Here is a 17894-nt window from a genome sequence, read left to right as displayed (position 1 = left end):
TGTTTGTTGCATGCTTACGTATCTGTATGGTGTTTTAAGGTGCATCCTGTGTGCAGACAGACATTACCAGCAGCCCTTCCACAAAAGGTAGAACTGCTCTGTGTTCCTAACTGCTGTGGCTTCATGTATGTAGGATAACTATTCTGATAGAAACAAAGCCAAAGCAACTTGGTTACTGTTAGATTCATATTGAATGATTACTGTGTTTATCATCACAACTATAATAATGAGTATTAGTGATCAGGATCTACACAAAAGATTGAGCCCATGCACTACATACTGTTGGTAAACAAAGTAAGAGACAGTCTTTGTTGGAAGGCATTTGCAGCCTAAATAGATGTGCAGGCAAGAGGTGTTATTATCTCCTCTTCACACATGGTGACCAAGATACACTGAGATGATGTGCCAAGGGATACAGGCAAATGTGAGGGGGCAGGGCGGGAACAAGGCAGTACCAAAGCTGGGTTACTGGTTTGCCCTGACTGTGACCCTCCTTGTTGCACCTGCTGCAAATGGAGCAGCTGATGGGCTTCCCTCTGCTTGCAGACAGCCAGTGCATGACAAGCAGCTTCCTCCCCAGCTCCTCCAGGCACGGTGTGGCCTCACAGTTGACTTCTGCGAAGTGGAGCGAGGTTCCTGTGTACCCAGGAAGTATTTGTAATCGGTTGGCTTCACAAAGGAGATTTTTTGATTCTGTCTTGCAGATGTTGTTTTAATGCACATTTGACAGTTGATTCCCTGCTTTAACATCACGATCTGGAAGCTGTTCTCTTTGGGTGTTTACAGCTGTTCTTGGGTTTAACAGCAGTGCTTCCTTCAAACCTTTCCACAGTCCAGGATTCCTCCCTGAATTTATTGTGAGGAAATGTTGCCTTTAAAAAAATTAGGATTCTTAGAGATGGGTTAGTGAAAGGCATTATATAATAGCATACTGGCACTAGAAGCAGATTCTGTGACCCAGAAGATAGCTTCCAGTCCTGTGTTACTGCTGCCTATGATACAATGACTTATTTTCAGTGCAACACCACTGAGCATTGCAAGTTCTCTTCTGACATGAAAATCCCCTGAATGGTGACAGGGAGCAGATCACTCTTCTGCCATTGCTATCATGTATTTATGCTCAGATGCAACTCCAGTTCAGGATCTGCGTCCTATTGTGACCTCTCCTACAAGGACAGGTATAGAAAATGATCCCTGTCCTGAACTGCCAGGACAATAGGAAATGTTAGCAGATATTAACTGACAATTTACATCTCCTGATTGTCCTTACAGCATAAAATTGAGTGTGGGTTTATCATGCAGCTGTGTTGCTGCTCCACTCCAACTGGCAGGTTAGTTTTTAAATGTGATTTATAACGTGGATCTTGTTTCCATGTTGGAATGCTTTCACATTACTGCATGAAATTTGAATGTGTCTAAATAATGGGAATGCAGTGGTGGTGGCGGCTGGGAGGCAGGGATTATATGAAAGCTGTCAGGATGCTCCGAGCACTGTGCTGCATTAGCCAAGGGATTTTTATGGGCACAGAGGCACAAAGTAACCCCTCTAATCCCTTTCTCACTGGCTTACAGACTCTGAAGAAGCTTAATAATTACAGAGGAATGCAGTCAAAGTGTTTTTAAGGACATATGTGCAGAGGCTTATTTTAGTTATTTCCTAACGGCAAATGCACTGGCGGATTCTCAAGGAGAAATCTGGGCACAAATTTTCCCTTCTCTCAACCCCCCAACAAAAAGATGATTTATGCTTGTATCAGAAAGAGGCTTAACCAGTGTGGAGCTGAAGGAATATTTCCCAGCCTGTAGGATTATGGTTTTTCCACAGCCACACCACTCACCCTCTCCTTCTGCATATACAAAGCATATCCCTGTTCTGCTGAGCCTCCCAGATGGGCTTTTTTTTTCAGTGAAAAGGCCAACAGAAAGCCTGGACGTTCCCTTTAAAATATTATCCTATCCCTCTGGAGAAGTATTTCGCCTTCTCTGAAATCACTGGTTCAGCTGATGGTGACTCTGCTGCTTATGTATCGCTATCTGTAAGTATGTCCATAACTGCATACTAAATATATGCATAAGAAGGAGGTGTCCAGGAGCTGTTTCTGTGCTAAGCTTTTAGTTTCACAGCTATGTCATTTCTGGAGGAATCTGCGCCTGAAAGAGAAAGATACAGTGTATACTCTCTCACCCCAGGGAGTTTTTGTGAATTTTTTTTTTCTCTGAGAATCTTTCCTAATTCAAGAATTATGGCATGGATTATCCCTCACTCTCCTTCGAATATAACCTCTTAGGAAAACTGGGCACGAGAAAAACAACAGTAACTGGAAAAGTTCTTGAGTTTTAATGGTAGAGGAGGATAGGAAATATATACTTGTTTTACTTGTTTTATGGTGCATGCTAATGCAGTGCTTGGTATCCCACTGTTGCTTGGAATATAAACTGCAATAAAAATGAAACAAGTTATATCTTATTACTGCATTACTAACTAAAAATGTCCTGTTTGATCAGCTTTGTAGCAAAGACGAAAGTTTGTCCATATACTTGCCATTTCTCTAAGACAATCCAAAGACCTGTAAATTCATATAAAATATATATGCGGTAAGGATTAGCCTCATCTATCTTGAATCTTCTTTTAAAATTGCAATATTCTGCCAGCACTCTAACTAAATTCTTGGTCCTTTTCTGCTAGGGATGCTAGGAACAGATTGCTCATGCTAGGATTGCAAATTAACTGTAGTTTGAATCCTTAGCATTTGATCCAGTTTACTGTGTGTGAAATTTTGAGATGAAACAATATAAACTAAACCATGATCTGCCTTTCCTGATTAGATATTAAAAACCTGTGGCACTTTCTGAAGAGAGGGTGTTTGATGAAGTGACATGAGCCTGATTTTTCTTTCCTGTGGTCTAAAACTTTTTTCCTGGGGAAACTGGCTTTCATTTTACATACTGCTTTCCCACCAAAGGCAAGGTTGTCTGGTTCAAGTGGCCTAAGCAGTTTAGATTTGAGATGACTCAGCAATTTGAGATGACTCAGCAAATCTCTGTTTTCAAGGTGGAATCTAGATACCAAGATGAAGCAATGAGCACGTGTCCCAGCACATGCACAGACCCTTGCTGACTCCTCATGAATGTGGGTGCTACTGACCCACGTGGCGTCCTCTCGTGCTGCTTTCTCTTGCTATGCACAAGACATGCCAGGGACTTAGACAGCAACAGGAAAGAGAGAGCTTCACCCTGCAAATGAGAAGGTCTCCTTCCCTATGTGGTAGCTGCACATCCATCCCTCAAACAGAACTTTAAGTCTGTCTCAGTCTTCACACACCCACAGCATCATCAAAAATTTTTTGTAGATGGCACACAGTAACCTCACAGTATGTGAGATGGGCAGGTCTGTGCCACTCCAATTAACACATCCCAGTTCATGATAACACAGTGTCCTCCAGACTCTTACAATGTGCCATCTAATAATTACTGACTGAACAATGTTTCTCTCTTAACTAGTTCTGTAGACTTCTGTGGAATGACTTTGTGTGAGCACAAAGTCACATTTTTAATTGGAGTTACCTGCTTATTTGAATGTTAGATGCCATTACCCCAAGGTGCTGGATGTAATCTGGTTTTATTCTCTTTGATTGTTTCTAGGAAAAGATGCTTCCTGAGTAGAAGAAACATGAAAGATCAGGAAAGTGACTAACAGCACTAGAACCCTAATGACGCCTATCAAGTGCAATAACTGAAAACACCGAGGATTGTGGCAGGGATAACATAATGGGCTCTTTAGCACAATAACTGCCAGCTATTGTTTTTCAGGCAAATGACTGAGACATTGGGATGATTACTCTATAACCAGAGGAAAGCAAAAACACTAAACAGGATGAGAAAGAGATTGTAAAACACAGGAAATAAAACCCTCAGACAAATTTCCTATAGACATGAATTTCACCCCAAAACCAGTCAAGCATCAAATTTCCTCCTGATGTATGGCAATAGAGTCAGCACATTTGTACTGGGTTGAATATGTTCTTATATATATGTAATTAGGTTTGATCACAAGTTAGCTCTCTTTGGCAATAAAAAATTTACCTTTTGTTGCTTGAATATGAAACTTCAGCCCTACTCTGTACACCTTCATGCTGTCCCATTGGCTTTATTGGTAGAAGGGACTAGAGATGTTATTTCATGATGAAATGTAAGTATTTGGAGCAGAAAATCACCACTGATGACAACTCCTCATGCTGAAATAAATGTCATCCATAAACTCATCAATTTCCGTGGTGTCTGCTCCAGCAGGGACCTCATGTTACAGTAGGCAAACAATCTAAAAGGCAACATGGCATTAAAATATTGATATGACTATGTTAATAGGAAGGGAAATGTATATTTAATAAGTGCTTAGATTCCTTTCATGTTCACATGTGACACCGGATTACTCAGGCTAATCAGAGTGAGGTTGGGTCAGTCCTTGTGAGGGGAAGGTTCCAGACAATACATGGGGATATCCTGTTGTAGCTGGCTTGATTGTGTTTTTGGTGCCTTGACCAGAGGCAAGGAGCAGGGTAATCCATGTCTTGAATCCCGGTTTCTGCTGGGACACTGGGCAAGTAGTTCCCCTTGTGTGGTGTCTCAAAAGGCCCATTTCCTTTATGACTAACTCCATTGTAAGGAAGGACAGGCTTTAAGATGCTGCTGTTGCAGCCTTCTGTGAGCGACAGGGAGGCTGGAAGACACACCACTCATGCTGATTGCTCACCTGGAAGCTGGGAAGTGGCAGGACTCCTGATCCACTGACATGAGGAAGTCCCAGTTTGCCCAGAGAAAGCATTTGAAAGGGTAAAACAAAAAGCTCACTGTGCCCTGAGCACCCCCTCACACAGAAAGGTCAAGAACAACATAACCCAGGCTATTAATGGCAATGAGCTGTAAAAGCTTTGGCCTCTGTGTCATGAAACTGTAGTTGTTACTACAATGCACTTTATAACCTGCAATTCCACCTCAGGCTGTGCAGCCTAAGCATGAGGGACAGTATAAGTCCGTGTAAATGAGTGTGCACAGCCCCGTGCTCTGGCTTGTCAAGGTGTGAACTGTGAGCAGCTGTTTGGTTTTACAGACGTGACACACACCTTTCAAATAGCTGCTCATAGATTCAAAAGTTTAGCCTTTCAATTGCAAAATTGTTCTTCGTGTTAGAGTACATAAAGAGCCCCATGTGTGCCAATGTATGTGTGTGTATGTGTGTTGAGGTGCTTGCTCCTTTATTTATTTAAAAATTATTCATAACACTTACCAACAGTACTCTGTACATTTTTGTTAATTCCAGCTCTGCTTTAGCTCTCATACCCAATGCATTTGCTGTAAGTAATAACACTTACTTAATCGCCACAATGAAGGAAATTTTCTGTGCTTGAACTTTGACACAGTAAAGTAATGGCTTAATAGAAAAGTACTTGGAAATAGTGACAAACCTTATTATGAATGTCACCTATTGGTGAGTTGTAGATCGCTTTTTAGTCTTTATCACAGCACTGTGCTTTTCCACTGGAGGGTATGTTTCCTTCTAAGCAGTTAGTTAGTGGTAAAAAAAAAATCCCTGGTAATAAGAAAAAAAATCCCTGGTAATGAGAAAAAATTATGTCAGTGAAAGGAAAAGAGTATTTTCACAGAACTTGCACAAAGCTGAAGCACACTAGGCAATTATTTGTAGTACATTACATCCCAGGCAAGGCATACTTGCTAAGCATTAATAGTTACATGCACTGTGAGCCAGACTGATGCTTTCATTGTAAATGTACTCCATGTTCTGGCCCATAGTTGCACCACAAATTTCTGAGGATCATTATATTATCACAGAGTTCCCTTGAGATGTATTCAGTGATAATGTTGGTTATAAAGAACTTTAGAAAAAGATAGAAATATCACAGTCAGGCCAGCATTTACATATATTGCCAATTTACCATTTATAGACTCACTAAACTTGGGTTTGATTCATTACACAGCTGGTTGTTGGTTTCATAAAATATTAATGGGAGCAGAAATATTTATTTGTCATAGAAATGCTGGAAAGTATCATGACAAAGAAAAAATGGAATCTAAATCTGAAGACTGGGAAACTTCTTTAGCTCCACCTTTTACCAGGATATTCAGGAAGAATTGAGAAAAATCAATTAGAAAGAAATGAAAATGCAGGACTTTTGAGAAATCAAGTTATTCAGGCCAATAATGTCTGGTTTAGAGCCTTTTCTGAAGTGAAGGCAGCACTTTATAGTGATATTTAGCATGTGTATGGAAACAGACAAGCAGCTACTAAAGAGGGTCCCACAGCAACATCTCAGCTATCTATTTGGCATATTGAGATGTACAGAAGTAACAGAGCAGACTATACAAAACACTTCCAGATTAGCTGGAATGGTAAATATACATACATTTGGGAGTATTCAATGCTAAATACGTGCTGAAGTTGGGAGAACTATAGACCAACCACAGTGTATTACATGAAAAATGCCAGTTTGGATATCTTTCTCTTGAGTAAACACCCACAATGGAAAAAAAAATGCATCTGCATTCCTCTCCTGGACTTCTCCTGTTTTATATCCTGGGCCAGGCTGCCTCCAGTGGAAGGGGCAAGGGTGGCAACACCTGTGGAGGAGGCCCAATGACTCCACTGGAGCAGATTCGGCCACGCTACACCTGCGGCCTGTCGCCACCAGCCTTTTCTGGGGAGGCAAAGATTAATCAGAACAGTGGTGGCAAGGACTATCGACCTGGCCGATGTCCCTACACTGCACTTATGTTGACATTCCCAGAAAGGAGCTGAGATGCCTTTTACATGGATTTCCTTTGCAAGGCAAGGCCAAAAGGGGGGAGACATATATCCACATTCTTCCCTCTTCTTATCTAATCTTCTCCCAAAGACCTGGTCCCTCACAAGGTCACAGGAGCATGAGGACCTGGTCTAGCACTACAGAGGACCAGGTCTGTACACAGAGGGGCCTGTCTATGCGTCGATCATGAGAAAGACTGGCTCAAATGGGGGCTGAGCTGGCTGCATCCAGACAAAGGGCTGCATGCACTAATCTTCCTGAATTGCAAATATTGGACAGTATTTTACTCACTGGAGCACCAGATCAGAATAATTAATGAATTAAAATGGATTTTCTGCTAGGCAATATTTTACCTAGGTTTTAGAAGTTTGGGGTTCTTAATAAAAAGAACAGAAACCAAAAACCAAAGAAACCCTCCAAGACAGCTGTCTTGTGAGGGATCTGTATTCAATATTAGAAAGCTACACAGCTGTGGAGTCTGGATGCTATCATAAAAATTGAACAGTAGAGACATGGCATTGCTGGAATACAACCCACTTTGGAAGTGTGCTGGGTGCTTGGAATGTGCATATCACACAATAAATGTGCTGTTCTTGTCTTCAAAGCAAGAGCACCAATAGGCCTGTGGAGCTGATGTAATGAGATTCAGGCTGCCCTCAACAGCTGAAATATTCAGTTCAGCAAATGGATATTTCAAATGTAAATATTTATATGGGCCAAGGGCTCTTTGTTGCTTGCTATTTTGACATTTTCAAATCCCTCAGCTTTACTTTTGTTACAAAGATGGTGTATTTGCTGATGAAAAGAACAAAGGTCAGTGGCTAGTTATGCAGAAATGGTGTTATTATCACAGCAAAATACCACTTCTCCCAATCTGCAAAGCTTTGATTCCATATGCTTCAACATGATAACCTACACATTAATGGAAATAATGTGTCACCCAGGCTGGTATGAGGAAGACAATGATAAAATAAAGAAACAACGAATTTGAAGTTGTAATTATTGGATAGGATTAATGTTTCATCAGGAAGAAATGTTAACTGCATTTGACTTTCAGTACAGAAACATTCCCAAGCTGCTCTTAATAGCCACTTGTTGCATTTTGCTGGACTGTTATTTACCTTCAACACCATTGCTATTGCAATTCTTCACTCGTTTAACAGTGTGCTAACTTTTTGGTTTTTACCCAATTTAGAGATTTAGGAGATACTTAAGAAAGTTATATTTTAGCTAAAATTATTGCTATTATTTAATCCCTAAAGCTTTAAAATTAATATTACAGTCTCGATGTTGCCTACATGAGCAATTATCTTCCTTTATATAGCTAGGTGTGACTGCCACTGTTTTTTTCCCTTTTCTGTCTCCTTATACCTTCCCTACTCTTTCTCCTTGCTATGCTTTCTGCTTTTCTCTCCTTTTCCTTCCAGTTTTTGGGTACCCTGCTGCCCCCAAGCAATGTGTCTCTGCCTCCTTGCAACCAATTTACTCTCTTTTGCCATTTTCCTGGGCTGTTGCTAGCTCTTTCTCAGTCTGGTTCCACCAACTCAGCTCCTCAAGTAAAGATTCTTAGTTTGGGCTTCTCGCCACTCAGTGCTTAGTCTGTTTATTCTTATTGCCATTTTATTGCAACAGTGGGAACTGTTGAATTATATATAACTGCTTCTTGGAAACTTGAAAGAAAGATTGAATGTTTACCAAACCACTCTTTGGCAGATAGCCAAATTTCAATTCATATTGTTGGACTTCTTCCATAAATTGTTTTCTATAAAAATAGAATACCAATCATTTTTCTGAGGAACATAAACATCTGGAGAAAAAATTCTTCCAAGATGATCACAGAACGTATAGGGCTGCTACCTGCCCAGATGAGATAGGTCGGGTTCTGAGGATATTTATTTTAGTCCACTTAAATATTTAAATCTTGAGCACTGTTGTCTACTTAGTGCTGCTTTTGATGTGGGATGTCATTATTCATATTTGGTTGCATTTACTAACCCATTTCAGTAATCAGGAGCTAAACTTTCAGCAGGAGTCTAATTATGATTCAGATCTGGAGCTGTATTTGACTTTTAAACCAAAGTGGGGTGAAACTGTTCCCGGCAGGATTCTTTCCTCCAGTCTCCAACATCCTGTGTGCACAGACCTCTGCTCATTTCCTTTGCTCATCACCAAATTTTCATTCCTGGCAAGCAGTTTAGATTCTCCAGGCTTTATTATATTTTAAAAACATTGGAACATTGTTTTCTTAAGCAAAAACTGAGCTGCATTAATTGCCAGGGAAAGGAGTTTCGAAGATATAGCTGTAGAATTAGGCTGCTATGAAAGTATGTGTGAGGTCAGGAGTACCTAGATGTCCTAAGAACATCTGACATTTTTGGACTGTGAATACATGTACTATAGGGTAATGAGTGTAGTACAGAACTCTGGTGTAACTGCAGAACTCCAGCTAGCCTCTTAAAAGAGAAAGCCGTAGGTAAACAGCATCAGTTCTCCTCTAATCCCTCCAATTTTCCTCAGTTTTCAGATATGAAAATTTATGTCCTAGCATTTGGACCATGACTAACAAATGCCTTTTTTATGGAGGTAATTGATTTTCCATGTGGAGCCAATTACATACTTTGTTAACATCTTACAATCCTCTCAGGTCACAACTTGTGTGTATCCTCTGATGGGAATGGATTGGGAGAGACGTGCTGGTGTGTTTGTGAGAGTAGTTCTCTCACCATTAAGTGCATCATGGTTCAGTATAATGAAAATTTCACTTGCCCACCCTCCCTTGCCAAAGCTAAAGCGAGCATTGACAGCATTGCTCTCACCAGGCAAAATGTTCCTTAAAAAATATTCTTTCCAGGTCACTGAGAAGGTCATGGAGAAGCTTCATTTTTTGTGTGTGCTTTCATGTATTTCCCCATGTGTGCATACCCATGTACATTCTAGCTTGCGAGGTGTCCTGAAGGAGATGTTCAGTGACAGTTTTTACCCAATTAGAAGTAACAAAATCTTGACTTTGTTATAATGTCACCATCTTTTACCACTTTTTTCAGCTAACCACATTCACACACTTCAGAAGCTGATAATTATTTGTCATATCCTAAAGTATAGGCACAAAGATCTCAAGTTCTTCTCTTGGGCTCATTAATGTACCATGGGAATCCTTTTAGGCACCACCAAGTTCAAGTGTCTTTTGGAAAATTTGGTTTAAGTAGCACTCTGCTCTCAGATATTTTGTAGTTTATCACCAATACCAAATTTTTAAATGTTTTACCAGTGATTTCTTCCCTTTGAGTCAGTGCACTAATTACATCCTGCATCACTCAGCCCTGATGAGGCACAGCTGGAGTGTTCAGTCCCCACATCAACAGGCACATGGAAATACTGGCCTGAGTTCATTGAAGGGTCACAAAGATGGTTGAGGGATTGGAGCATCTTTCATATGAGGAAAGCCTGAGGGGGTTGGGACAGCCCTGCCTGGAGAAGACAAATCTCAGGGGGATCCTGTGAATGTGTATTATATACCTGAAGGATGGGGATAAAGAAGATGGAACGAGGCTCTTAGTGGTGTTCAATGAATGGAAAAGAGACAGTGGGCACAGAACATTTAAAATAAGAAAACACTTTTTTACTATAAGGGTGATTGAACAACAGGACCAGTTTGCCCAGACGGGTTGTGGTGGCTCCATCCTTGAGGGTTTTCAAGGCCTGAATGGACACAGACCTGAGTAACCTATTGTGGTTGACTTTGCTTTGAGCAGAGGCTGGAATTAGATGATCCCCAGATGCCCCTGCCAACATCATCCATTCTGTGGTTCTGCGGTTCTCCCTCATACTCCTATAAGATTCTAACTTTTTTTCTCATTTTGCATGCCTTCATGGTCTGCTTTTTCATTGCATGCTGGTATGATTTGTTTTGCTGTAGGTCACATCTTGAGAAAAGTTTTCTGAGTGATTTTATTTCTCTCACATCTGTTTATGCTCTTAAATAAAAGTTAAATTCTTTTTGATAAAACTTTCTGGTGGTTTTTTGGACTGAATGTAACTCATTATTCTAGAACTACTTGGTCAGTGCAATTTTCTGACTTTTCAGTGACATTTTCTTTTGCTCGTATGTGTTGCCTTGGCTAGGTTTTATGGTATGCAGTGCCTGGACATTTGTACACATAGAGATATCAAAGCTTTACTCTGTCTTAGGTCCTGCAGTCCCACAAGGGCTTCAAAACAAACTCTTCACAAAGCACTTTCTGTACATTTGGATAGGAGAAAATAACCCTGTATTACTATTACTACCTAAATAAATCACACCCCTGTATCTGTACTAACATTCATTCCCTCTGAGGAAGTCAGAGATTTAGTGTGCCTCAGTTTATCTCCTTACCAGTTTCATTGTCCTCTGGACTGTCACTGGTCCCTGCCTTTCAGTACCAGGGAAGTCCTTGTCAAAATACTTGAATTTAGTCAATACTATTCATCATGTATGAAGTGATTTCCACAATGCAGTCCTTTGGAAAAGGGATCGAAAACTAGGTTTGCCTCATCCTTGCAAAAACATGTTTCACAAGAATGACCAACACAACCATATTTCATCTTCTGAACCCCCTCTCTCCTCCACTTTTTTTTTTTTTTTTTTTTTGGGGTGGGGATTGGAGGGAAGTGGATACATACATAGAGCCTGTCTTTATTGTGCCTCTGAAAATGCAGGGTTTTCTTCATTTTCTTTCTTAATATAAGTTGACAACTGAGCAAAATGAAGAGGGGAATGGAGCCCTTCTGAGCTGTGGCAGCTGATAATTACCTTGTTCTGCACAGGGCTCTCCATAAGCCCAGCATTGTGAGAAATGTGCTTGATTACAGAGTGTAAGCCCGGGTTAGTGTGAGAGTTCTGCTTCATTAGGAAAATAGAGCTGCAATGCTTTTGCTGATCTTATTTCCATCTCCATTTTTGCCCTAGCGTGTATTTATGCTCAAGTAGCTGCCAATCTTTTATCCTTGGAGAGCTTTAGAGGTAAATGCATGGAGCCAAACAATTGGTAAAATACTTGTAAAAGTGGGTAGTGTGAGGAGAGGATAACCTGGAGGACCAGTAGATCCTCTTCAGAAAAGAAAAAAATAATGTTTTGATAGGATTTCTCTGGGGAAATAATAGTGCTTATCATTTTAGTGGGTTTGTTTCTTCAATCCCTGGAGAAAAAAACCCCAACCAAACAAAAACCTAATGTCTATCCCACAGGGAAAGAGGCATGATCTCCTGGAATAGGCAGTGACTGAGTACAATGATGATGACCAGAGGCCTTTTAATTTAGAAAAATGGGTACATTGAACATTGTGGCTCAACAGCCTGGCTCTGCTGGGTGCAGAGAGAGCCATGGCACTCCAAAACACTCTATTGAAGTAAGTAGGGATTTGGGGCATAGAGGAAACTTAGCTGAAGGGATTGTTTTCACCACAGAGTGATATTTGCCAGGATACATGTTTTCTTCCATCTGTGAACAAATATTTAAATTCTAATTGTGTGTATTTCTGATTTGTCAGCATTTCAGAGCACATATAATGACATTTGACAGGTGTCTCCTCTCAGACCTGGCATTGTTCTTCAGTACTCAGCAGTGAGTGTGCAAAAGTAGAGACTTCATCTTGGACAGGAAAGTTACTCATGAGGTTTTAGACCTAACTGCAGGTTTGGAATTATTTATTCTTTCATGGATTCAATGTTCAATCCAATGAGTTTGTGAGTGCAGCTGCACTGGCATCAAAGGGATGGTGAAGTTTAGGGATGATTAGGGTGCATGTATACCTTGCAATAGAGCAAGAAGATCCATGATCTAGGACAGTCTGGGACTAGTGCACACTTAGTACAGTGCAGTCAGCAGCAACTAGCTTGGGGAGGAAGGCAGATAATATCCTCCTGAGATCATCTCACTCCAGGAAAATTCAAGCACAGATGGCAAGTGAGGGTGGGAAGTAGGAGGAGTGAGCATCTCCCTTCAGGTAATGTTGCTTTCATGCTCAGTTATAAGACATATTGCTGCCATTTTTGGTGGCTGTGGAGTCCTCATGGGGTCAGGGCAGGGTACCACCATGATTGTCGCAGATCCAGCTTGGCTGGCATGCTACTACTAGTGTAGAAATTCCATTAGCTTTTCAGATCTCATCCCTATGTTACACAGGCTATGAAGCAAACTAGTTCTGGTTTCCTCAGCCATGTGTGTCTTCAGCTGATATTCTAAATGCTGCAGTTGACTTTGCAGTTGATTTTCTGGATGGTTTTAAAATCTGTAGGTAAGAAAACCTGGGGGTTTTTTGAGCCTAATCATTCCCTCATTTATATCACTAACTTGAAAAAAAACCTCCTCACAGCTATCTGTACAAAAGGGAAAAAGACTTATTTGACTGTCAGAAAACAGGGACCATTTATATCACCAGATATTCCACTCTTAAGACTCCTCTTTAGTGATGGGACTGCTGTGAATTTGGCTAGTACTGTGCTGCAGCATATTAAGCATCCATGTTCCTTCTGGTTACCTGCACCTTTATGGAGCAATAGTGGTCCTCCCCAGCCTGGTGCATTTCCCATGACTGTATACTCAGCAGCTTCCTCTTTTTTAATGTATAGAAGAATAAGGTTCACCACATCAAACCTATCCATAAACCTACTCTGAACTGCATAATTCTGCTTAAATGAAGTCACCAGAGAAGGAAAGAATGGTTAGTGCTATTACAACAGAGTGAGGCAGTATTACTGGAAATTACATAAAACAAACACAAAACTCTCATTACAAACAAACATCTAATCTACTTTTTAACACTGTTCCGAAGACAAATGAGTTTTATTTCCACCAGTGGCTAAGGTTTAAAATAAGATCTTTCCTATTATGCTGCTCATGACCTCCTTAGATCTTGTCTCAGTCATAGTGCATGGAATGGAGTATTACAGTGTTGGCTCCCAAGGGACGCTTGAGTCTTAGTTACCTTTTAAATTAACTAAACCTTTTGGAAAGATTAAACCATTCCTACCCTATTATGTTTCATCTGGTCATTTTATTGTTTTAGTTAGCATTTTATGTTTTACTACCTCTGATCAACATTTTCCCTGGATCAGAACAATCACAAAGACAGTTCACCACAACAAATTCTTCTTCCCTTTCTTGCCTTAGTACAGTCACTGGTCATGTTGTAAGCAGCACACATGTGGCTCCCAATGTGATGTCTTCTGCCTTATTATCAAATGTGCTGTTTTCCTAGTGCTGAAGATATTTATAATGTAAGGGCTGCTAAAAATGTCTCAATCAAATCCTTGAAATATTTTAATCTCTTTCTATACAGTAAATGTAGTGCAGCCCTTGATTGTATAATATATTTTATTTGCCCCATGCTCTCGTTCCTAGGCAAGATTCACTGCTTTGAATCAAGATCAGGCAGCGAAGACATATAGGCTCAACTGGTTTTGTAAGGCCATTTTGAGGATTTTCTGAAGCTGTGCCAAAGCCTGCCTGCCGCATTTACTCCTACAGCATTCTGAGTTTTTCTGTGCTGAAGCACAGTCTGCTTTCACTGTCCCCTTCCAACCTGTTATGCTATGATTCTATTGCATCTGAGGATCAGAGTGTCACCAGCAGAGCAAACTCTTGCTCCTTGCCTGTATCCCCTTTCCCCTTGGACACATCATCCTCTACACAGTGGGCTAAATTTATCTAAGACTCATTTCTATGAAAGCAGTTTCAGCCGTTCTAGATTCTATTTGAATCTAGGATGGCTGAAACTGCTTTCATAGAAATCAGATGTTCCCTATTTTTGCTTTCTTCAAATGCCCTTTTTGAAGCCAGGGTTCAACAGCAAGACACTTGTGCAATTGAAAATCAGCTTCAGTACATGCTTTTCTATATCCTCTTGGGATGACAGTGCCTTTGTGGAAGGAATTATCTAGCTGTGAGAGAAAACTTTCTAAGAGCAGTGTGTTTCTTTGCTTCCAGCTGATATTGGGGGGTGCTAAAGTTGTCACGCTAGGACTATTTTCCTAGCGTAAGAATGAGTTAAAATCTGGTGTGTAATTAAAGCATCTGATAATTCAACTTCATTTGATAGGTAAAGCATTAACAGTGCTTAGGTAGGGAGTAGAGACCCATGGCTACTGGATAGTATATCTAACAGTGGCTATGCACCACACTCAGGTATGTCTCCATAGCAAGTTACAGAGACCCAGGGTATTTGTAACTCTGCTAGTCTGGGCTTGGGAAATAGTCTGGTTGTGCTTAGAGAGGGGAATTTAGCCTGCCAGGAAACAGGGAGAGATTCACAATAAGGTTTAGGGGGCAAAGTTTGTATTATGCAGGTAAAAACCAATGGTATCTCAGTCATGTACAAATGAAATGAGAGAATGTTGAATCAGACTTTTTTATTTTTAACCATGGGAAACAGACCCTGGAATGTGTATGGGAAATGCAGCAGAATGTGCTATAGCCCAGGAATCTGCAGAAAACCTGCTTTCATATTCTGGATAGACTGCTAAGGCAGGGGAATTAATAGCATTAGCAGCCTCTGACAAGATACACAGCTTTCAGATTTCCTAAGTGGGTGGGTGTAAAGCAAGGTGGGTGATGGCAGGATGATTTTCAGTTTTAAAGAGAGCACTCAGAGCTCCAGCAAACAGCTTTAACAGCTCAAAGAGCTTGCTACCAAGATGAACAACAGTGCTAGGACTGGGGAGGAAGAATGGGGAAGGGAAGTGAAGGGAAGGGAAGGGAAGGGAAGGGAAGGGAAGGGAAGGGAAGGGAAAAGATGGAAGAAATATCCTGAAGATTACCACCAGTCTTTGGCTGAGGTTACTGAAATACAAAAGGATGACTTGGTTGATTCAGCTTCACTTGCTGTTGGGAACCTCCTCCCCTGCCCTCCCTCACATCTGATCTCAGCCCTACATTTGAGAGCATGTGTCAAGCACAAGGGAGAAAAGCTGCTGAGTATTTTGGTCACAGTCTGTTTCTTTGTGAAAAGTACAAGATATTTTGAAACTGAAGCATGTCTCCTGGAAACACCTTTTCCCTTCCCTTTCCAAACCACATTTACTTTTTTCCCAACATTTATTATCTCAACTCAGGTCAATCTAATTTTAAACATAAAACTTATCCTACTTTATCTTCTTTCCTGCTGTTTAGTAAACTCCTTCCTTCACAAACACAATTCACATTACTGTGGCAATTATGGTCTTTTCATCCTCAGCATCAAAACCGTGTAGTCAAATATTCTTCTTTTAAAGCTGCCACATGGTATGTTATTGTGAACAAGAATATGTCATATTTAGTTACAGGCCTCCCTCTCCAAAACCATCAAATGCTAGTGGGTAAACATTTAAGGTATCAGAGTAAAGAAAACTGCCTTTCAAGAGCCCCTCTCCCCGCTGAGAGGGAGCCGACTCCTCACATACCGCAGCCTGTGTTCCCGGCTGGCTCAGGGCACTGCTGCTAGATGCATCCCCATCCCTTCTGATGATAACAGGCTGAGGAAGCAACACCTAGGAAATGCAGTTTGTTTTAGGATACCTTTTAATTTTTTTTTTTTCTTAGCCTGGCAACAGCACGAGTGATGAATCTGTGCTGGCACATGTTCCTCTTGCTGCCACCCCCTCATTGTCTGTTCAATGTCCTTGCCTATTCCTGCCTTAAATTGGGCTGCAGCATCACGTGTATAGCCTCTTCCTTCCTCAGTTTTTGTGTGTTTGAAGTCACCAAGATGATGGAACTTTATTCCTGGTTAGGACTAGGTTCACTATTTCTGTAAAAGCAGGTCTTCTGACTCGTCCAGCTCTGGGCCAGTTGCCAAAAAGTTTTGTCAGTCACTCTCCACAGTTACAGCATTAAAGTAGGAAAGTGCCATTTTTCATGCGTTCTTCCCTAGTTGCACTAGCTCATCTATATTTTAACCCCTGTTAAAATCACAAAAATGCGATTATGCAGTGGGGCTCTGTCCTTTCTGCCACTGGCAGCCTGGTGGAAACAGGCTGTTTGAGAGACCCTATAGATACGTGAGTCAAATGTGAAATCTCAGTGACTGCAGGCACTGCATATGGGCCAGGCTGCAATTCATCAGGCAAATAAGCTCGGGACGAATGCCTTGGGTTGAGCGATGTTCCTCATCCTCGCTTGTTTGTGTCAAAACCAGCAGAACACTAGGAAGTGGTGGTTGCATTCCCATGGGCCTGGAACTGGATGAAAAGGTACAGTGATTGGTGCCAGGTGGGCTCCCTGCACTGTCAGGGATCACCAGGCACCCTGAAGGGGGCACGTGGCACGAGGAGTATCCAGGACTGCGTTGCAGCAGGGTGGGTGCTAGCACCATGCCATTGGGAAGGTTGCTTCATGTCACCATGGTGGTCACCCCAAGCTAGGCAGGGCAGTCTCCCTGTGCTCTTCCCTGAGGCGCCTGCAGAACTCCCTGCTGCTCTCATGCTGCTCACTGCCCAGGGAAGGCTGCACAGGAAGGCACTTCCTCTCCTGAGCTGTGCTGGGTATAAATAGCTTTTTAGGCAAGTGGAAAGGGCTGCTGGCTTGCCAAGAGGTGGGAGCTGGTGGCACGGAGAGGGCTGGCAGGGGTGGCAGCAGCAGGCTCCCCTCTGGGCTGTGTCTCTCAAAGCCTCCTCTGTCTCAGCTGGCTCCCTTTGAGCAGTTGCTAGGTAAAGGCAGGTGTGTCAGCTGAAGTAGTGGAAATTTCTATTCATCTTATAAATAGTTGAACAGCTCGACTTGGTGAAATGTGAAACGAGCAAACATCCCATCTTCTCCTCTGAGGGCAGATCGGGATTCAGTCTATAGTGCTGTCATGTCAACTGTGTCAGTGCTGCTTTCATGATGCCAAGGCCCTATAAGTTATTCATGTGAACACAGCAAACAAAGGTTTAGCTTAACCAAAGGATGAACACTCCTCCACCCGCAGCTTTCTCCACAGCTAGATGCAAAAAGTGCAGAGGTCACTTAATCTGTGACAGAAATAGACTGCCCCGTCTTTGGGGCAGTATGCTTTGCAAGTTTAGAAATATGACTGCAGGCAGGTCTGAGGGCTTCTGGCACAGCATCCTTGGTAGCAAGAGAA

At 41.6% G+C, this 17894-nt stretch overlaps 2 long non-coding RNA genes across 2 annotated transcripts in view; both read left to right on the top strand.

Annotated features, from left to right (window-relative positions):
- Positions 1 to 17894, top strand: part of LOC121659493 — an 87771-nt gene that overhangs the window by 44078 nt on the left and 25799 nt on the right. The gene's annotated exons all lie outside the window — the stretch shown is intronic.
- Positions 527 to 4262, top strand: LOC121659492. Its single transcript, XR_006014353.1, has 2 exons — positions 527 to 2036; positions 3643 to 4262. It is a non-coding gene; the product is annotated as an uncharacterized LOC121659492 (long non-coding RNA).

This window comes from Corvus kubaryi, unplaced genomic scaffold (assembly GCF_017639235.1).
Source record: "Corvus kubaryi isolate FWS band 111438036 unplaced genomic scaffold, C.kubaryi_AGA036_p1.0 137, whole genome shotgun sequence".
Taxonomy (NCBI): domain Eukaryota; kingdom Metazoa; phylum Chordata; class Aves; order Passeriformes; family Corvidae; genus Corvus; species Corvus kubaryi.
This window is presented reverse-complemented; position numbering and strand designations above follow the sequence as displayed.